The sequence below is a fragment of the Sitophilus oryzae genome, unplaced genomic scaffold (assembly GCF_002938485.1).
Source record: "Sitophilus oryzae breed Bouriz unplaced genomic scaffold, Soryzae_2.0 scaffold_1203_pilon_pilon, whole genome shotgun sequence".
NCBI lineage: Eukaryota > Metazoa > Arthropoda > Insecta > Coleoptera > Curculionidae > Sitophilus > Sitophilus oryzae.
The window spans coordinates 716,353-739,891 of record NW_022145842.1 but is presented as its reverse complement, the minus strand read 5'-3'; the positions used below and the strand labels follow the sequence as shown (position 1 = coordinate 739,891).

At 34.1% G+C, this 23,539-nt stretch overlaps 1 protein-coding gene across 1 annotated transcript in view; it reads right to left on the bottom strand.

Annotated features, from left to right (window-relative positions):
- The window catches only part of LOC115891937 (band 4.1-like protein 4), a 43,555-nt gene extending 35,903 nt beyond the window's left edge, over positions 1–7,652 (bottom strand). The window contains 1 exon segment of the mRNA XM_030912548.1: positions 7,267–7,652. The gene's annotated coding sequence lies outside the window, so the exon portion shown is untranslated.
- Between the last annotated feature and the right edge of the window lie 15,887 nt (positions 7,653–23,539).

Genomic DNA, 23,539 nt, shown 5'->3' with positions numbered 1-23,539 from the left:
TTATTTCCGAAATCGAACCAAAATCAATTTCAAAGAAATTTTGCAAAATCTGAAAAAATAAAATCTCTCCAAAATAATAAATAGTGAAATGATTATTTACCCTCTATAGATAGAACCCCTACCTATGGTCCCATATAAACTATATTACTAAAATAAATATTTTGAAATATGAAGTTTTCAAATGAATATTTGAAATTTTCAACTGTCGCTTTACTTAATATACTCCCTTGATATATTTTTTTTATTTTTCATCTCTTTTTTTGGTTTATTAAGAGCACTAATACTTCATTTATAGTTATTTTGTATTCCTTAAAGGATAATTGAAGAAGAAAGATAGAAGTTTATATTATTGATGTGTCACTAAATAAACCCTTGTATAAAATTTTATACTGCTAGATGTTATAGTAATGCATTTTCGTACAGCAAACTTTCATTCCCTATTCTACTCCCTAAGATTACAAATTTCATAAAATCGCTTTATCCAAATAATTAACTCATGTCTTGTAAATGATCCTTTGTGCCAATTTTTATGTGTATAATCCAGAGGTCACCAAGTTTTATATAAATTTTTACTAACTTTACCCATTTGGTTGATGAATTTCAAAAATCTCTTCTAATTCTTTTTGCAGGATTTCATTCTTCTAGACCACATAGTAAGTATGTGGACTAGACTAACATACAACAAATTGTTCCGACATAATTTTACTCTCTAAGAGGATGAATTTCGTAAAATCTCTTTGTGTAGCTAATTCACTAATGTCGTTTAAACGAACCTTTGTTCTAATATTTATGTATCTAAAGCTGGCTGTATGAACTGATCCCTAAATTATCTAATAACTTGATATATCACCACCCCCACCAAAAACTAATAGCCAGATTCTCGGGTGCCACAGTATTTTTGTGCCAAATTTGGTTAAAATCGGCTCAGCGGTTTTTGAGTTATCGTGTTACAGACGGCAGACAGACAGACAGACAGACACCATGAAAATATTTTGTATTTAGGTCATTTATGACCCAAATAACTCATTTTGAGTGAAAATACTTTTTTTTGCCGATCCTAATAGCCTACCATACCTATTGGTATGGTCGGCTAAAAATTATTTTTTTTATTTCCATTTAATAATATTCTTTCAGTCGGACCATTAAAAGCTTCGATTTATATTTAAAATACATATTTCGATTACTATAAATTTATTGTTTTCTTATTCTCTTATTGTATTTTTTTTGTTAGAATTGGTGTCATATTTATGTAACCGTATTATTCACGCCAAATTTACGAATTACCCCAATTATTGAAACGTGACTGTCATAATATTTACTCATGTATTAATCAATTTTAAATTATTTAAAATAAAAATTTCTTTTTTAAGGAAATCGAGATATTCAGGTCGTCGTAAGTTCTATTTCAATGGTAGTACCTAATAGAATATTGGTGACTTAATAAAAATAGGTTGTCAAATTTATAGTAGTAATCTGTTCAGAGTTATAAAACAAGTGATTAATTTGTCTTTAGCTATGCACGAGGGCTATGCATTATTTTATTGCCACAAAAATATTTTATAAAAATGTAGTGGCCTTATTATATGGTATATAACATTTTTTGTTAGTAAAATTAACCCACATTTTTACATTTAAATACTTGTTTATTTATTGTACAGTAATTTAAAAATTAAGATTATGCTTTTTTAGATTTTTTTAGGCGGCCTCTTCTACTGCGACCTTTTCAGATCTGTTGTGTCCTTTTTGGTTACATTTTCCAGACCTGTCTTTTCAAAAAGGTTAACAACTTAGAGACTGAACCCTCCATATAGCTCTTTGTCAATAACCTATCTATCATTGCCCAGTACAAAGAACCGCACATTCGCCAGGATATCGCACTGACATGAAATGTTTTCTGGAGTTTCTTCTCGAGATTGTCTAAATCTGCACATAGCTTCGTTCGTCAATCCCATCAGCTTTAGATGCTTATTAAGCTTGCAATTCCCTGTTGGTAAACCCACTACTACAACTTTGACAATCTTTCTGTTTTTGCTTATCAGGTCTGCTGTAAATTTTGGCAAATATTCTACTATGTTTTTTTACCTGGCTCTTCCCTGGTGAATTTCTCGACCATTCTAGGCAGAGTGCAAAAAAATCAAAATTTTTAAAAAGTAAAAAAATAACGATTTTTTTATTTTAATCGATTTTTTTTATTTTAATCTGTTATCTATTTAAATTGGATTTACAACTAATTAACGACTTATTTCCAGTTAAAATCCTATCCTAAATGGCTAGGTTAGGTTATTTCAAAATAAATCTCTGTCGTTTAAATTTTAATTCTTGAAAATATATGAGAGAGCTTCGCGATATGCATTGTTGTCAGTTTCTTTGATGAATAAGAATACGGGAATCATATCATACCTATGTGATTATATTCCTAATAATCAGGATAAACAGCCAGGAGCCGTGGTGGATACAGAGGGGGGCCCATGAGGCCCGTGCCCCCCTCTAAAATCTGTAAATTGGGTTAAATATTAAGCTTTTGGGTTAAAAATGGCGCCCTAAAAAGCACATTCTACATTACTTTTAATTTTGGGCCCCCCCTAAAATAAATTTCTGTATCCGCCCCTGGCCAGGAGGTCTTCATATAGTATAAAAAACTACTTAACTAATTAGTTAAATATTTATATGGTTGTCTCTAATAATAATATGGAATATGGATAATGGAAAATAAAAAAAAACAAAAGTGGGAAGGATAACGATTCACTGTAGGGCTGCCGCGAGGATTGCATTTAAAATATGGTACGACACAACTAAAATATCTATTTAATATAGTAGGAACGGCATCTAGTTGGCTGGGAAATGACAATAAAAAGGCTTAAAAAGAAAATAAATAGTATTTTTAAATAACAATCACAAAACAACTTAATGAAAATATCACAAAAAATATAGAAATATTACGTAAGATTTGGACAAATTATACTGTAAAGTGAGGTTAAAAATATCAAAAGTCAGTTTATATCGTTCTCCCTGCCTGTTCCCTCAAAAAATCCTAGCAGAAGCACGGGGAGTAAGATATTCTACTGCCACGGAATAGAAACACTTTCATGAATACGATTTCCCGTTCCTCAGTAGAACCACCGCCCAGTTTCTCTTGGTTGTTCTACTCCCTGTGTTTCAAGTAGGGTTCCCAACCGTCCCGGTTTGGCCGGGATTAACCAGGAATCAGAAAGTTTGTCCCGGCGAAAGTTTTGCCTTGGCCGGGACCTGGAAACTAAAAAAATGTGTACTACACACATAATATATTTTATTTTCTAATATTTAATGTCTTGCTTCAATTATTTAAAAGCTTAAAAATAATTGTCCCGGAATCGCCGATGCTCAAGTTGGGAACCCTAGTTTCAAGGATAAAGGTCCTGAGCTTATGAATGACACATAAGCATTGTTTAGTCATTTCAGCTGCATTTTCGTAATTCTTATCACTCTCCGGTGCTCATACCGGTACAGCTACCAACAAAGTCACAATTTACACACTTAGTGTCACAAATTTTTCGAAACTTTTAAGAAACAGATGCGGCTCACATTTATAGATTTCGTACACGTTTTTTGCCTGAAAAGTTTCCATAATTTATTTGATATTCTCTCAAATATGAGAACATATAACCTTACTTTATTGTTTGGATTTTGTTCTGCGGTTTTTGCATTTAAGCATTCTTCTAGTTTTAATAGTATCTACTATAATTAAAAAAGCAGAAGGAAGGTCATATGGTGTGTACAAATACAGATATTTTTCTTATGCGATTTTATAATTATTTATTATACGCATTACAGAGATGATTTGTATTGGGAATAAATGTAATAACAGCCACTACCCATACCCAACAGGAGACCGAAGAAAAATGTTACCAACAAACGTATTTGGTATTTTGTTTTTTCACATTTAGACACAGTGGCTGCTGAAAACGGAAACATCTTGGACACAAATTGCAGAAAATGTTTCGAAACTAAAAGTTTTGATTCTGTATCGAAACATTTCAGAAAACGGCTGGCGCCACCACTTTGAAAACACATGTAATAAAGCCATTAAAATATATAGGTTTCGAAAATATTTTCTATTTGTGGCAAACCGTTTCCATTTTGTATCAAGAAACAGACACAATTATTAGAAACGTTACCTAAAATGTGTCCAAAAATGCTACTTACGGGTATAATTAGAATATTATATTGATTATAGCCTAATAAACTGATGCCATCATTTTAAATATTGATTTTTAATTAAGTAATGGAAAAGCAATAAAAAGAAATCATGCGTATCCTTTAAAAAGATTAGCAGGTAAGAAGATAACAGATATAATAAAAGGTAGGAATCTTCTAATTTATTATGAGCAGGTAGCAGGTACTCGTATATCCGATAATAGTTCACAGAAATCGTTTATATTATATGTATAGCTGTATCGCCAGCGCGGTAGCATTATACAATCCTGTACTATACCTAGAATCAGCATGGGAAACTAGTAATTTAAACTCATTGTGTCATTTAACAGTTACAGGGTTCACTTAAAATCAATTTCTGTACCAAAAATTCACATGCAAAGTTAATATTCAATTGGACCATGGTACTCTAACTAACTATTTATTAGAATGATAGCTAAAAAAACATTAATTTTTACACCTAATAACACTATGCTTCTGTCCCCCTTTAGAAAACCCCATCATTTATGGAAGAACCCTATCAACCCTACCCTAGTAGCCTCAAAATTATCCTGGAAGCTTTCAAAAGAAGAGGAACGCCAGAAATTGCATTAGAAACTATGTTATCTTCAGTTTCACAAAAAACAATGGATCAGTACCAAACTACTTTTAAGTAATATAAGGCAATACATTTTTTAAGTACTGAAAGGGACAATCTTTCTCATCCATAAATCTCCACAGGTCCGCATTATCATTATATTATTAAATTTTAATAATGAACAAATACCGTTCTCAAAAGAAATTTGAGGGGTATTAAAAAAACCTCCTGCTCCCAAATATTCTAACCTAACCTTAACCCAACACTTGGGAACCTCATCCGGTTCTAAAATATCTAGAAAGTCTTTACCCACCCAAAAGCCTATCTTTACAGTTGTTATCTCATAAGTTAGTAGTATTAGTGGCACTAATATCTGGGCACAGAATGCAAAATTTTAGAAAAATTCAATTAGACAGAGAGACAAACACCAGACAAATTAGAGATAATAATTTCTGAAAAAATAAAAACAACCAGATTAAACAAGGCATAACCTACACTAATAGTACCTTTTTTTCCTCAACCACCTGGAACTCTGTTTAGCAACAAGCGGTAATAGATATATAAAAATCCTATAACTTTTGTATTTAACTTTTTGCGGTACTTTGCATATTTTAAGCAAATTTTTAATCTTGAACAGTATATACCGTTTTTTGTTGTATGTTATCTATATGAAACAATCATCTTTAAACGATACCAACGCACTTCATAAAACCATACTTCCATTAGTAAACAGCGTTTTCAATTTTTCTTCTTCTATAGATACAATTTTTTCAACTGTATTAAATAACAACTGTTTTTTTATTGGAAATCCGCAAACGGCTAAGTTTTCAATCCAGGTAACATTTTTTCCAATTTCTCTGGTTAAAACAAGTTCTGGTTTCATTCGTTTGCAAACGTCGCTTATTTGTATTTAATACGGTCCTGTGATTGACTTCGAACCCTGTACTGACTGCATGTTTTACGCTATTTTCCCTCTTCTCGGACAGTTTGTACTGTTTTTTTTCTAATGCATCTTTATTGTAATGATGAAACTTCCCTTTTACTTTAGGCCTCATGCCAAAGCTCATGCTTCACAAAATAACCAAAATCTCATAAAAAATCAGTCTGAACTCTGCAATATGACATCCTAAAGGGGCTACTGTCCGACCTCTCAAATATATTAAATTTAGCGTTGATCGGTGGTCGGACAACTTTTATTTCCTTTGATCTGCGTTTGTGTTGAATTTTTGCTGTCCGACCACTAAACCATACCAGAAACTCATGTTTCATTATATTTCAAACAAAAAAACAGTAGATATTACATATAAATTATCAAGAAAAATGAGTAAAACAAAAGAGTTATTGGACTTAGAACAAAATTATATACGAGTTTATCGGACACATAAATTTAACATTAAAATATTTAAAAGTATCCTTTTTTGTTATTTGAAATAATAGTTTAGACTATTCTACATACACATTACGTTATAAGTACTTCATAAATTAGATACAACATTTTTAATTTAAGTGCCTTACAAACTATCTCACCTCCATTTTTAACCAGGCAAAAATTAGGAAGCACGAACATGCCGCATTCTAGAATTTTTAACGGTTTCAGGGTGACAATTTCGGCAAAGAAAATGTTATAGAAAAAAGCGGAAGAAGCCATATATTTAACTTTTTTCCCAATAAATACGATTTGTCCAACCACTGGCATATTCACCCTATATCATAGGATTGAACAACTTATTGTCTTGCAGAGTTTATACATTTTTTAGGGACCAGTTAGACCAACTATAATATTGAAAAATCCTAAAATTAAGAAATTGGCACTTATCAAGTTTTCCCTTGGACCCTTCAAATGTGTTTGTAGAATTTCATATAGAATTTAAATTCAAAAAAAGATATAAGGAGTCATATTTAAAATAACCAAATTAACAACCAGTTCCGCTTGAACCGGAAGTGCTATAAAGCAAAAATTTTTTAAAAAGTAAATAGTCGTGGAAATATCTTTAATTTGAAACATGTACCAGAAAGTGAAAAAATATTATTTTAATTAATTTGAAACATTTAAATTTGTAACTAAATTAGATTCTAAAAAACTGTATAAGTACATATTACTTTTTTAATAAATTACATGTATTATTTTAATTTTAAAATATAGTCAAAAATTATAAAAATCCGGAATGAAAAGAATCTTTAAAAATCAGCTGTTCATTTTCAATCAAATAACAACACATAGTTGTAAAACAAATAAAATTTACCTACTGTTATTTGATAGAATTTCTTAGTAAATTTGATGAACTAATGGTTAGATACAGTATGTCTAACAGTATTATTGAGATATAACTGTTCTTAAACGATTTTCATTTCAGGTCTTTTGTTTATTATTATTTATTTTATAGTCTCATAGTATAGTAGAAATATTAAGCTTCTGTCCAAATGTGATGGGTTTATTAGCAGATCTTATAAAATATTGAAATAGAAACAATACTAAAAAACTATAAATCAGTACTTACTTATTGTTAGGTATATCGATGTTCGAATTTAGTTCCTCTTAAAGTACCTATCTGCATATTTCAGTGGAACCATGGAATGAACAAAATCGGAGCAGCCCCGAAAAAAACAACACATGCACCTCACCGAACACAACAATAAACATCGGGGTACCGATTTGGGTTCGGGTAGTACCCACTCTACGTGTGCCCGTTCATAATCGCCTTTATTAGCTCTCTGTGTCTAGTTCTTAGCTAGCAAGGGCATTCAACCTGAAGTTCACTAGTGGTTCACTGCACATGGAGTAGGTACTGACTGGGAATCGCGCGCTCTACGAGCTCTCGATGGGTACGACCGTCAGTCGTCGGCCGACCAACCAGATGTCAGCGCTAGTACGGCATTGTTTCGACGCCCGTGTATCATGACGCGCTAGTGCTCTGATACGACCGTGTCGTGGCTTGGTACTTTTACAACGTTGTCAAACGTTGTATGGTTCTCTTGGATTTTTATCGTTGAGGTTCTACTTCAAATATGACTATATAATTTTATTGTCTCTAGATTCTAGAAGGCCATAAGGCAGAAAAGGAAGGCAAAGCAATACCACCAAACTCTTTAGAATCTAGTGGATTTGGTGGTATTCGGGTATTCCTTTGCTCTTATTTTGTTCTGCCAGGATTCTGTGTCCTGGACTATTTGCATTGCTACATATAGTGATTTTCTTGTTCCATCTAATTAAAGATTTTTAATCGTTTTTTGTAGTAGATTGTAGAATGTTTAAGAGGGGAGTTAATCACCGCGACCTTACAGATCTATTGTGTGTTCCCTTTTCTTTAGTTATAACGAGTTATAACTCATCATACAGTCTCAGGGCTTTAACAAAAGCCAGTATCTCAGACGGCTCCACAGAGGCCAGTTCTCCATCCTCGTCATCAGCCGTACCAAAGTTCATGGCACGAACGGTCGTCGTCTCGGCGCACTCAGTGATAAGGTGTTCCGGTGTTTCCCCATTTTCACCACAGAATCTGCATTCGCCGTTGTTTCTTAGCTTCAGTCTACTGATATGTTCGTTGAGGAGACAGTGTCCTGTTAGAAACCCCGTGACAATCCGAAGATTGGTTTTACTTAAATCAAGGAAAGTCTTTGATTTTTCTCGGTCATAAGTTCTGAGGAACTTTTTCGAGTGTCTTAGATCGTTGGAGAACACCCATTCCAGGTTACGGATGGAGTCTTCCAGCTTTAACCTTTCATGAATCGTAGTTTTTATTGAGTTCCGCTTTCAGTTTGTTTAGTGCTGCTTGATTATCGGATAAGATGGCTATTTCCTGTTTCCGATAGTTCCTATCTAAGATAAATTGTACGCATCTTTCGATTGCGTTTTTGTAGTAGCTCAACAAGGAAGCAATGTTCTATAAACCAATCTTACAATTGAAACTGGAACACCAACAGGACATTGCCCACTCAATTGACATCTTCACAAAGAACCTAGTACTCATAATTGTAGGTGTCGTCACTGGAAATCGCCCATCTCACGAGGTAATGAAGAGTTTGATGAAGATTTCCAAAGGCGACTACTGCAGAGAATGTGGAGAGGAAGAAGAAACCATAGGGCACCTGCTGTACCACTGTCTGGCACTGGAATACCGACGCTTTAAAACTTTAGTGCAAGGTTTTTTGGAGGAACTAGAGGAAGCAGCAACATCGGGAACTTTGCAAAGAGCTGGAAGTGCTTTAACACAAAGAAAACATGAAAGGAAGGTTTGGTACAATAATACAGAGGTATCCAAGGTCTCCGAGTGAGGGATTAAACAGGATCCCATACCCCAACAACCTAAGCTAACCTAACCTAACATAAATGAAATCAAGTGACACACCAGGGGATGTAGATACAACAAGGAGAAGATTCGGTATGTATCTATCCAATCTCTAGCATATGACATTAGTCTATGCTATCCAACGAAAAGATACATGACAGTGACAGTTGTTTCTATCATTTGAATTCAAAGGTAAATGGTTATTTTTTGAATGTCTTCTACCGAAATCTTCAATTGACGAATAAATTCCAATGAACTAAGAAATTAACATATTACAGTGACAAATTCATTCCATCATTATCTCCATTTTGATAGAACGGATACCTGCGTCGTTTGTCAACGTTGTGGATAAAATGCAAAGAAAAAAAATCGTCTATCCTTGTTTGGTCTATGGGGTATTAGGCCGTCTCCTCTCCGCATGTCTTTACCAAATACAAATATTCTGTCGCAACTTTCATCTTTTTGAATCGCAGTATAGTGAAGTATATCGCAGTATAGTGAAGTATATAAGAGAATCGCAGTATAGTGAAGTATATAAGAGAATCGCAGTATAGTGAAGTCTTAAAATTTCTTGGACCGAACATATAAGCAACGAGGATGTTCTTGGACAGCTGAACAAAGATCGGGAACTGTTAACCACCATCAAGACCAGAAAGGTGAGCTACTTCGGACACATAATGCGTGGCACCAAATATTATATTCCTCGTTTGATTATTCAAGGAAAAGTCGAAGGTAGAAGATGGGTAGGTCGAAAGAAACTCTCATGGCTCAGAAATATACGGAACTGGACCGGTCTGGGGGTGGAGAGGCTGTTTCATGCAGCAGAAGATAGAGAACTCTTCCACGAAATAGTCATGGAGATCGCCAACGCCTGAAGACAGGCACGGCACCGCAAGAAGAAGATAGTGAAGTCCAGCCTACCGTAACCCATTTTCCAAAGATACCTCTAAGTGACATTGCCACCTTCTTTACAAAATTATTCTTGCTGATGGCTTTTTAGATAACACTTCCTTTATGGAACAAGATGAATACTATATAATGGCAGATTTATACTACCGATTGTTGCCCTACCACTAATTTTAGTCTTCTTCTTAAGGTGCCAGTCCACTTCAAACATTGGCGATTGTTCTGGCTAAGTTAATTTTAAGATAAGGCTCTAAGATTGGCAAGATAGAAAATTATTGATAGTCCTGGGGTTCCTCTTCGCCCTGAGCTTTCCAGATTTCTATCCATCTGAGTCCATCTCGAGCCAAGTCGAGCACAGCCATATCATCCTTTTCTCGAAGGTAATAGTGGCACTTTTGACCACCCTGTAACTTCGTTGTGGATAAAGCAAGAATATTCATTTTTACTAAACATGCGGACATATTATAGCTGGCTAGATTGCCAAAATATCTAGCAATAATTATACCTCATAGTTTATGAATTATCGCTTGCCAAATTTTTTTATTTTTGTCACTGACTCATCATTGTCATTGACAGATCATCAAAATTCTAAGGTACTTCTAGACGTGTCACAAACTTCGAATTTTAGGTAGCTTTAAGCTTTTAACTTGCGTGTGGTCGGTGCTCCTTTATGGTAGGAAAGGTTGGACATTGAAAGTAGCTGCCATTAATAAACTAAAGACATGAAGATACCTTGGACGGTTAGGTTAACAAATGAAGAAGTTCTGAGACGTGTTAACAAACAGCGCGAATTGTTTGAACTGAATAGGAAGAAAAATTCTACACAATGTATAGTCTACATTGTGTACACGATGTATAGTCGTTAATAAACACCGCCAGGAACAGAGAAGCGATAGAAAATGTTATCGCAAACATCCATTAATGGATTTGCACTAGAAGAAGAAGCTTATAAGAAAAGGAAAAAATGAAAAACCTTTAAATATCTTTATGGATTAAAAGTTAGTTTGCTATCTATCCGCTACCGGTACCTGACTTTCCAGTCGACAAAAATTTAGAAAACTTTGATCGATTTAATATTATCTCATTTTATATATCAATGAAACAACAATAAATGCAAAGTTTATGAATTTTATTCGTTAATTTATATTATAAATTCCAATATTTGTTTTATATTTAAACTCATTACAAAAAATCAATCTGTCAACACTGCAGTCGTTCTTAGTCACTCTCTATACGCGACCCGCAGAATTTAAACCGCTAGGCTATATCGCTGCTGACCAGTGTCAAAACATTTTTTCTCTTTCAGGATTAATAGCGCACCTACTCAATCCTACTGGTTTACTTTAAGGAACATAGGAAACTAGTGTTATTTGGTAACATCTCCTGAGGGAAATATGATAATCATTAAATCCGTATCGAGATGATAATTATGGTATTATAGGTCGAGTACAAAGGAAATGGTTATATTTGAATGAATGACAATTTGTATTGCGCGACAAAAAGTAAACTTTTATTTCAAGGAGATCTAAACCATTTGTCTATAAAATTCCGTAATGATGTGTAATCTTGGTTATGTTATGGATAAAGACCATACCTATAGCGTTATTAGCAATAAAAATCATATTTACAAACACTCCCATTAAATTTTTAGTAGTCTTTTAATACTAATCACTGTTATTATTGTTTTATGTGTCTTTATAGGCTACAAATTTACGATTTTTTTTCACCCACTATTATGTTTTTGTGTAATATCATAAATTTAGCTTGTGTTCCTTTATAAATTTTTATAAACAAAATATATATAAATTTATTCAATATAACTTTCATTTAAAACAATAGTTCTTTCGGTGATTGAAATTATATATTACCCAAGTTTTGCCTTTAAGTACGTAGTGTTCGGAGAAATAGATGGGTGAATAAACCGCATACCCAGTAGATGCCATTTTAACAATACATTGGAGGTGACAATTGATAATATCAGAGGAAAACGAATGGAATAAAAATAAGGAAGGGGAATTCTGCATCTGTGATGGTTTACATTTTTGAGTTTTAGACAGTTAGATGACTGAAGGCTCTAGCGTATCTGGCAATATTATAATGATTGGTCTTCCTTTTTACAAAAAGATTTTTGTAAAAACCGCTTGCTCTAAACAAGAATCGCCTGTATATAGATATACCTGAGATATTTTCATACTGTCTATTCTCCATTAAAATGATCCTGTACCATAAACTTAAAAAGTTTCTTGTAAGTCTACGTACTGTACTAAATGACTCTGTTTAATTGATACTTTCAAGGGAAGAAATAATAAACAGCAAAGCATATTTTCTAAACAACAATATGCTGGTCTGCAAGTCTGCAGGAGACAGAAGATATGCCGGTGATCTAGCATAGAATAGGCCGCAGTGGTTTTTAATAGGCAATGAATAAAATGTTCGGAATAGTGGCCCATAGATGTACACATTAAACATAGATTTACACAGTTAAGCAGTAGTATTCATCATCAACAACCTATATATTTTTCAGCTACATTCAGTTAGTGTTTATTCGTTTGAGATCACTCCATCAGCGAGTCTACCTAGGCTGCGAATGGCGTTATCTCGAAGTCCCATTCTTGATTTTTTTTTGTTTATCTGACATTAGACCAGGGTTTCTTAAACTTTTTGCAGTCACGGACCTCTTTCGCAATTTGTACAATTCCACGGACCCTACTATCAGAAATAATAGAGGAAAATAAAAAAAAACCTTATTTACATAAAAAGAAAACGTTTACTAGTATATTTATTACACGTACACTAGTAAATTAGTGAGAAGGATGCTGCTGTTCAGCCTCAATGAGAACGTTAAATTGTGGGGTTATCTTTGACAAGGCACATATCGTCTGCGACGTTCAATCGGTTGCGACTTTTTGTTTTTATTGAGACCAGAACCGAGAACCCTGCCTCGGGGACAAAGGTACGTAGTAGCAAATGGTATCAGAACGGACATAGCTCGCTTGACAAGAAGAGGGTAAGATTGACTTAAAGAACACCAAAACTCGCCAAGATCTTTTGCATGAAATTCAGCTTTTAAAACTTATTTTGATCTCATATCAATTAAGTCATCTTTAATGAGACCTTCATCGCTCATATTATCCGTGTCGATTATTAATGGACCCCGCACCCATGTTTCATTTTCAAGCGATTCTAAGTTAAAGCAGTCTTCAAAAGAAGTTTGCAATGTATCCAAATGCTTAGACACCTCTTTTTGAAGCATTTTTGATATCGTGTTGCCGTCACATTGTGCTATTAACTCTTCAAACATTGGAAAATTTGCAAAGTTAACAGATTCCACCCTCCTTTACCAAAGTGGCAGTTTACATATGAAACCTTTCAACCGTTCAGATGCATCCACGATGGTCACCGCTGATCCCTGAAGTAACAAGTTAATCTCATTCAATTGAGTAAATATATCTGCCAAATACGCTAGCCCCCGTACAAAATCTTCTCTCTCAAGATATTTAGACAGTGAATTTCCTTTATCTTTCAGAAAAAGTAACTCCTATGAAGTTAATTATTTTTACACATGTAGACATAGTCCTTCAGAAATGTAGGTAAAGTCCGTGAAGCCAAGGCAGACATAATGAGTTATTATGATATGAGAGATCTCTTTGTTGACCAAAGCCGCGAAACCAGACGTATTACCAAGCATTGCGGGAGCTCCATCGGTGCAGATACCACCAAGTTTAGTCTTCCAGTCTATATTTTTTTGTTGAAAAACCTTTTTGTCATTTCAAAAACATCTAAAGCCTTTGTAGTCTCGAAAAGTGAATTGCAGAAAAGAAACTCTTCTTTAATACTACGTGTGTCTTGTACGTAACGGACAAATACCAAGAGTTGGCTACATTGTGACACATCGGTGCTTTCATCCAATTGAATGCTGAATACAAACAGTGAAGCAATTAATTCTTCAACAACTTGTAAAACATTTGATGACATTTCAACAATTCTAGAATGAATAACATCGTTTGATAAGGGAACAGCTTCAACTTTGTTCTTCTGGATCCTTACACGCATCGCGTAGTGTTTAGTGATTAAGTACCTACTGAATTCGCCGCCCTAATCTAATTCTATTTTTCTTAATAAATATGTTAACTGGCGTAATGCGGGCAGCGGACCCCTGATACACATGCTATGAACCCCTAAGGGGTCCGTGGACCACGCTTTAAGAAACCATACATTAGACGGTTAAAGCATGACACAATACTTATACATATCTCTCGACACGTAACGCAGAAACTTATATTACGTCTGCCGTTGCGTTGTCGTGTAAACAAGACTTAAAGCAAGTATTTTGACGTACGTAACATTAATGGTACATTGGTATTTCTAAATTATTTTGTGAATTTTTTTTTAATTTTAAAACTGAAAATTGATACCTATTATTCTATTGATTCCACATTAAATTTATAAAAGTAATATAGAAAGATAAGGAAAATTATTATTATGAGAATATAGGAAGCAGTCCTTATACTTGAAATGTTCTTGGCTCTTGGCAATAAAAAAATATTGGAAAACAGACACACTTTTATGATTGTTTATTAGATTCCACCTTTTAGGAATCCTCATATGAACTTTAGCTAAAAACTAACATTTAATTAAATATGTGTGGTATTTTGTACATATTATTCTTTCCATGCTCCTTGCGCATACATACTGCCATTACTCGCTGACGAGTATTTGACACGCATCAGAAGATGGTCACGCAAGGCGCTTTCTTTCATGAACTTTTCTGTGACTGAAAAGCCCCATACGTAATGTTATCTGCCTACCGCACTCCGGACATTCAAAAATCTCATTACCTTTGTTGCCTCTTTACTTTTTAGTTGTCGCTGTTAACTGAGTTTACAATTCTTCTCCATTCCGTTCTATTGTGAGCTTCCTACTCATTCTGCTTGTTAATCTCCTTTAAGTTTTCGTGGAAAATATCCTTGTACCTTTTGAGTTGTCCGGCCGGCCTCCTCTTACCGTTTACAAGCTCACCGTAAAGCAGAGATTTTGGTATGCGGTTTTCTTACATTCTGCATACATGACCAGTCCATCTTAAGCGGGACTCAATACTCTCATGATCATGACTTCAATACTCTCGCAGTTAGCTTTTTCAATCAACGATACGTTTGAGACATGATAGAACCATCTGATTCTTAAGAGTTGTCTAAGATGTCTCTGTTGCAACTTGTTTAGTGCGTTCATGTGTCGGCGGTACGGCGCGGCACTCAGGTTTTGCTTCCATATAACATGGTGGGAATTATTATTGCTCGGTACACTGCAAGTTTCGTTTTTGTTTTCAAGTCATGATTGTAGAAAACCCTGTCTTTTAATTTACAGAATGCTCTTGATGCGTTGCTAATCCTGTGCTGAATTTCAGAGTCGATATTGGCTTTTTCCGAAATCAAATTGCCGAGGTAAATGAATTTCGCTACATATTCTAATAATTCCTCTCCGATTTTTATAGCATTGTTGTGATCTTCTGGGGAAGTGCAGATGATTTTAGTTTTATCGATGTTCAGCTAAGTCCCAAAGCCTCGTATGCCCGCATGTATATGTATTCAACATTTCTTGCAATTGCTGTAACGTATTTGCAACTAGAGCAGAGTCATCAGCATATTGTAGTTCTGTGATGAATTTTGTACGTGTTTTTGCCCCGAGTCTTTTTCTCTCTCCTGCAGTTTGCTGTCCACTATAATGGAGAGCGCTGCTATGAATATATTGAATCGCTCCTTGCGCTACTTTTATTGGGTTGGTCGTTTGTTTTGCCTGAGGTTCATTTTTCCAAAGGTAAACCTTTTTCTTTGTTCATTTCACAGATCTATTTCACGACTCAAGTACTTCTTCAAAAATTAAGCGGTACTGAGACAGTAATCAGTCAATTCTCTATAAAAAAGAATCGGCTATTTATTTGGAAATCTATAAAAAAGAAAATGATGTAAGAGTAACAAAATATTTAAATCCTACTGAGGCTTCAAATTTGTACAGATTACCTTTTAACAAAGTCAAATAAAATATTCGATATATCTTAAAGGTTTGGTAACTAACACGGAATATCTGTGTTATTTCTTAAAATTTGCAAAAACTAATCATTTAAGAGAAATGGATTGATAACCAAGCCAGATTTAATTACAAAAACATCTGTATCCACTTGCGTACATGTATAATATACCCATTAGATCAATGACGAAAGGTGAAATTAGTAGTAATTATTTTCGATTGGAGGCGCTTAATAGAAATTAAAAAAATGCAATTGCACGTAACGCCGATGATGCGACGCATTTACATGCTGATTGCACCTAATACAGTTTCAGGCAGAATACTGTTATAGTGTATCTCATTAAAATGGCGTAACGTAACAGTATAGTTGTACGCATTTTAAAAACAATTTAGTTCTACATTAACATAATTTGGCATAAATTAAATGTCCATTATATGGTTCAATAGTAAAAAGATTGGAAGAAAGAAACGTTTGCTGAACAGGTAAAATACCACACTATAACGTGGTATACCTACTGATGCTTCCAAAACCAAAGCAGGAACAGAGATAGGAGTATTTGGGCCGAAAACTAAATACTCCAAACCAATGGGCACCTACCCCAGCATCCTTCAGACAGAAACACTATCGAAAGATGCGTACAGTTTATCTTAGACAGGAACTATCGCAAACAGGAAATCGCCATCTTATCCGATAATCAAGCCACACTAAAAGCGATCCAATCAGTAACCATCAATTCGAAGTTGGTCAAAGAATTCCTAGAAAAGCTGAACAAATTAGGCAAAGAAACTCAATTATAACTCAAGAAAGGGAGGCACACAATAGATCTGTAAGGTCATTGTGATTAACCCCCCTTCCCAAACATTCTATATTCTACATGATCTAATAGTACTTGTAATTTTTGTACAGGGTGGCCCATCGAAAACGTTCCGCAAGGCATAACGGCCAGGGTATTTTTTTTCAGAAAATGCAAAAACACACACTTTTGTTTGTGAGGGGGACAACTTTTGCCCCAAAAATAATTGCCATCCCCCAATTTTTTTCAAATGGAAAGGAGGGTCAAGTGGTACCGCAATGAAAAGGGCTTTCTATTCTCTATACTTTCCGGCTTCGTTTTTGAAAATCGGTCGAGTAATTGAGAAAATATGAAGGATTTAATATAATATATTAATATATTTATAATATAATACGATTTCTGTTCTCTTTCTGTTTTATCCATGTCAGTGTTCATTTCTTAGAATTATACACTAATAAAATCGTGCCCTAGATATACGTCTTTAGATAGTATCTTTCACTTGTTTAAGAATAATATTTCTTGTATTAACAAGATCTTGTACTAACAAGTAATCGAAAAACTTGTAGTGGTAATTTAAGCAAATTGAGAGGCGTTCACCGGTTTTTTTTTTAATATTTCTTTAATTGAAAATCAAACTTATTATTATTCATGAATCATTTATATCCATGTCAATTTATTTACTAATGAGGAGGAATATTTAGCTCTGCTAAATAAATAGATTAATATTAAACTGCATAAAATATATGAAAACCATTCGAATTCTGGCATTTAAATGCATACTTTTTGTAAGATTACAAACGTAACGTATCATAATCTACGGTCTATAAATTACACTGTTAATACTTACAAAACCATTCCCGTCATTCATAATAATGTGTGATATAACCAGACCGAACCGAAGATGTTTTTCACGTTTTCAAGCGGCAGCATATTTAAATGACTGCCATCCGGTACTGAAGACTTCCTATGTTAGCCATCTTGTTCTTTTTGAGATCGTCGCTTGGTACTTAATCATGATAATTAGATGCTTCAAACAGTATTCCATTAAAAAATAAAAATATGAACATCTGCATGCAAGATGTATGGCGCCGACGATGATAGATTCTAGAGAACCAAGCTGATTTTTTGAATGTGCAAATCAACTATAACTTATTTAGATATTTGTTATTCTAAATCTATACTAATATATAAAATCCTTTAGTGACTCACTGATTAATCACGATCCTGCTCAAACCACTCAACGTAAGAAGCTCAATTTTGGCATAGAGGTTGATTCTAGGGTGTAGAAATTCGATAAGAAGGGATTTTTCGAAATTTCAGTTCCAAGGGGGTTAAATCACCCCTCAAATATTACAATATTTTTTTATTTAAAAAACGGCCAAGTTTCCGAAAAAACGTTTAAACACGTATATCTTATTTTGTTTTTTATATATTTTAAGATTTTTTAAAAATGTATACAGGGTGTTTCGAAAAATCTGGTCATTGATTAACCACAATCCTGCTTAAAGCGCTTGACGTAAAAAGCTGATTTTTGGAAAACGGATTGACTTTAGGGTGTAGAGGTTGGATAAGAAGGGATTTTTCGAAATTCGAATTCTAAGGGAGTGAAAATTATTTTCAATTTCAAAAATTATTTTCAAAAGGTAGAGAGTATCCCAAATAAAGAAAAATATCAAAGCTGTATTTTTTATGGAACACCCTGCATATTAATACGTTTTTAGTTTCTACAATTAAAATAAAGGTAAATTTGATTAAGGTTTACCACACCTTAATCTTATCGTTTTTAAAATATTCACGACTTTGTGAAAATGCAGTAACAATTTTAATGCTTCATTGCTCTAGGCGTATTTAAGTTTTTAAAACCAAATATTGCACTGAAGTTTTTCAATTAACTAAATTTTGTGTTTCAGTAATAAAAATAATACTACCTTATGCAGAATGTCTAAAAATTTATATTAAATAATTACTACCTGTAAACGGCAGTAACTTGTTTAATTTAAATTGGACAACCTGTATATTTTACGCGAATCAGATGTACAATTTAATTGCCTATCATATTATTGTGTTATGCCATTTTTTACCTATCTAACCCCTCAAATATTAGAATAATTTTTATTTAAAAACCGGTGAGTTTTTCGGAAAAACTCTTAAACACGTATATTCTATTTTGTTGTTTTACATATTTTAAGATTTTTTAAAAATCTATACAAGGTGTTTCATAAAATATGACCATTGAGTAATCACGATTCTGTTTAAACTGATTGACGTTTAAAGCTGATTTTTGGCAAACGGATTGACTGTGGGGTTGTAGAGGTTCGATAAGGAGGGGTTTCTCGAATCTCAAATTCCAAGAGGGTGAAAACGCCCCTCAAATATTAAACTATTTGTTATTTAAAAAACGGTTAGTCTTTCGGAAAAACGCTTGGACACGCATAATTTATTTTGTTTTTTACATATTTTGAAATTTTTTAAAAAATCATGCAGGGTGTTCCAAACAGTTGGGTAATTGATTAACCACGATTCTGCTTAAATTGCTTGACGTAAAAAGCTTATTTTTGGCAAAAGGATTTTTCGAAATCAAATTCCAATGAGATGAAACTACCCCTCAAATTTTACCAAGTTATATAATAATATCGCCATATGGTTTTTTCTCATGCTGACATAAATGTGGGACAATTTTATCCAGTTTGTATGTTAATGGAAATTCTTGCTTTGCTTTATCATCACCATTACAAATGATTAATTCGACGCCAACGAAGTCGCGAGTACAGGCTAGTAATGAATATAGTTTGATTTTTTCACCTCATTTTATATTATAAGAGAAGAATCTTTTGAAATACTAATTGGTACAAGTTATCTTCTATCTCTTATGTTCTCTACTCAAAGTAAACAATGATTATTTTTTCGAAAATCAGAATATATTATGATTATTGTTAGTTCCCAGTAGTTAATACGCAGAAAAAAAAATCGTGGGTGTTTGGGAAGGCTCGAAAGAAAACTTTACTGTCGCTTCTTTAGACACCTTCACGACTTTATTGTCGCTTCTTCAGACACCAAAACATATATTAATCCAAAGGCCTAAAAACATTCATGGCGATTCCAACCGCCAACACTAAGACACATACAGACGAACGAACAGAAACTTGGGGTATTAATCGCTTTTGGTATAAAATTTTGTAAAAAAGTGGTAGTCAGTGTTAAATTGATACATTATTGATTGATACTGTAGTTAATTTTAAAGTTTTATACATTTCGGTCAGTGGATACATCAGATGAAAAATCGCCGTGTCACTCCAAAAAGATATATTTCAATATGAATGATCAAAAATTAAAACAGTTTCCTATTTCAAAAATTCCAATATTCTATTTTATTTTTTGCTAAAACGTAGTTTCCTGCTAAATGCCCTCACTCATATTTATTCTGCACCATTACAAGCGTATATAGACTAGTTTATGTTCATTTCCATTGTCCATCAAAAGTTTGTTTTGCCCATTTTGCTTAAGAGCATATAATTTTTGTTTCCTACGGCAAACTCGTTATGTTCTCGTTTGTTGTTCTTAGTTGTTTAGCCTAATACAGTGGTACAATATGTAAAACAAATCTTTTCAAGGAACCACTTGATATAATAGAAATCTAGGCAGTGATGGGCGGTGGGTAAAAAAAACGATGGGTAGGTAAGTAAAATTTGGGTATGACCTAAATTGTAATTCTCAGCGTTGTGTTGTTGTGTTGTTAAAAGAATTTATTGGCTCTGTGTATTATTTTACTAACTGTTGATCTTCTGATCTTTTAGATGTTTTTTAATATCGAACTTAACAACAAATTGTTAAAATTTGTTAGAGTACTTTAAATTAACGAAGTATGTAGATATACTTGGATATACTACTATACCTAGGGTTTCCATACGTCCGGATTTACCCCAACATGTCCGGATTTTTAAAGTGTCCCGGGCAGTCCGACCCGGATTTGGAAATGCGTCCGGAAAACCTTCTTCTTCTTCTTCTTCCTACTCTATATTAGGCAGATTGCCTGTTCATTATTCACATCATGCCTACAGTTTCAATCGATGGTAAGGTTATCACACCATCTTTTTCTTGGCCTTTCCGTACTTCTTCTTCCCAGTGGTGATTTGTCTCGAGCTGACTCTCTATTCTTCCCTCGTCCATTCGGCTTATATGTTCACTCCATTCGCGTCTTCTGCTCAATACCCATTCATTAATGCTATCCACCTTGCATGTTTGCCTTATGTTGTCGCTGCGTTCTCTATCTAGCAGCGTTTTACCTGTGATTTTGCGGAGGATTTTCATATCGCCTGTTTCCAAGAATCTTTTGGTTTTTGCTGTATCCGGTCTGGTTTCTACTGTGTAGGTCATTATGTATGACGACAGCCTTGTATTTTTCTTGACTTGACCTCGACACCTATGTATTTATTTTTCCATATATGGTGTCGTTCAGACATCCAGCCACTCTCATTGCTTTTGTTGTTTGTTGTGTTGCCTCCGTTTCAATATCGCTATAACCGGATAACTCTATACCGAGATATTTAAATTTCATTTCTTGCTGCGTTATTGTGTTATCCACGACAATCTTGCATCTGATAGGTATTTTTGATGTTATCAGGCTCTTTGTTTTGGATGCAGAGATTATCATATGTTATAAGATTTTGCTACTGATTAAAGCTATATACTAGTCTTTGGAGGTCGTCTTCATTTTCTGCGAATAGCACAGCGTCGCGTCGCGTCGTCGGCATAACATAGAATTGTCATATTGCGGTATCCCATTTTGTATCCATTGAAATTGATACAAAAAACCGATTTCCGGAAAACCTGAGCGCACAAGAAATTTAACTTAGTAAAATATTTTACCTCCAGTTACAGTTGAATTAATTTCTCAGTTACTTTGTTGAATATTTTAGTCTCTACGATGCTACAGCTCTACTTAACCGACGCATATTCGAAAGTACCCATTTCTATACTTTGGCGCTCAAATTTTTCGCATTTGGTGCACTCCTGAAAAGTGAATGTTTTCTTTTTGGTTTATATTTTGTTGATTCCGGGGTTATTAATTGCGCCCTATAAAAGTTCATAAATAAATTTATAGTTTCTTTTTTGCGACGTCCGGATTTTGTCCGGATTTTATAGTTCGTTTGTTCGGATTTTGTCCGGATTTCCGAGTTCACCTGTCCGGAATTCCCAAAAGCCTTTATGGGTACCCTACGTATACCGGGAATAAATATAATAAATTTAATGCAAAATAAAAATACTTTGGCGGTGAGTTGAAATGGGTACAGCCGTGAAAGCCGTAAGTATTAACGGTACTTATTTAGAGTATTCTGCATTTTCGGTCTTACAATTTCGTATTTTGATTTTATATTACATTTTACTCCCTAGTAGTACTATTAGTTATTGAAGTACGCAGCAGTAGTTGTAGTAGTACAAATATAGTTTTGTAAAAACAATGTGCAAGTTTAGGAATGGTCAGTGGCTGAGTAGCTGAAAAAGCAACTTCTCTGAACGATCTATTTTTACACAGAATAACAGTCAGCCGCTGAGCAAAATTCTCAGAGGTCACTCAGCTGCTGTGTCCGCTAAACGCGCACAATAATAGTTATTCTTATCAGTATTTGTATGTTTGTTTTCATTAAGAATAATATAACTTGGTTCAAATCCAGAGAATGCTTAAGACATTGCATATACCTAACGCAAGACTAGTTTTTTTAAAACTAAACAAGAATACCTACCTATATCTTGAAGAAACAATTATTTTATTTAAGTTAACTAGAAAAATGATTTTGTTGAAAAACCACATGTTCTTTGTCCTAAAAATCATCTTCATATTATGGCAACATAGATAGTAGATTAAATTTAGAGAAACAAAACAAAAAAAATTCAAAGAAGGGAATTTGAGAAATGGCCATTAATTGCCTATTCCAAACCAGTGTGCCATTACTCCATCAAAACTTACCAAACTTAATGTGGTCTCATTTTTTATCGCTGTTAAACAGAATGGACGAAATGGTAAAAAAGATCTGAGAAATACTTAAGCGTTAAATGCGGTATCCATTTACCGCGACAGGAAACTACTAGAAAATAGTTCTCCAACTCTTCGATAAACACCTGAAAAAATTATTTAAACACTGATTCGCTACTCTCGTTTCGGTACCACGCAATCGTAATTTGTAGTTTGTGCAAGATGAATATTAACAAGATCGTTTTTTTAAACGATTTCTCTTTAAGTGCTTGATGCTATGCCTTCTTGGTATTAAAAAGTTAGTGGCGGTTATAAGGAGGTACGAGGTACTAGGTTAACGGCCTTTTTTGCACAAAGCCAGTAATAATGAATAATTATTTATAACTAACTGTAGGGTAACAACAGAGGGTCGTCAACAAAGTTGAAGAGGTAATATTTTGGCCAACTGTATAACAAACAACTTAAATAAAATAAAGGATCCTTCTTCTTACAGTGCCATACTCTATATAGAGCGTCGACTACTTCTCGCATGTACTTGTGATGTGTCATCAGTGTTTCACAAGTACACGGGACCTACAGTTTATTGCCGAATCCGAACGGCATATTTGAGAGGCTGGTACAAGTTAAATAAATAAAGCGACCGTACTGCCTGGGGATCGAACCTAGTACCTTCCGCTCCGCAGATCGACACACTAACGCTGGAGCTACGGCCGGCCAGCATTGGATCCTACGTTGTGTTAAAAATATTTTTTATTATGATAACTCGCATGTACCTAACATGAAATGAAAG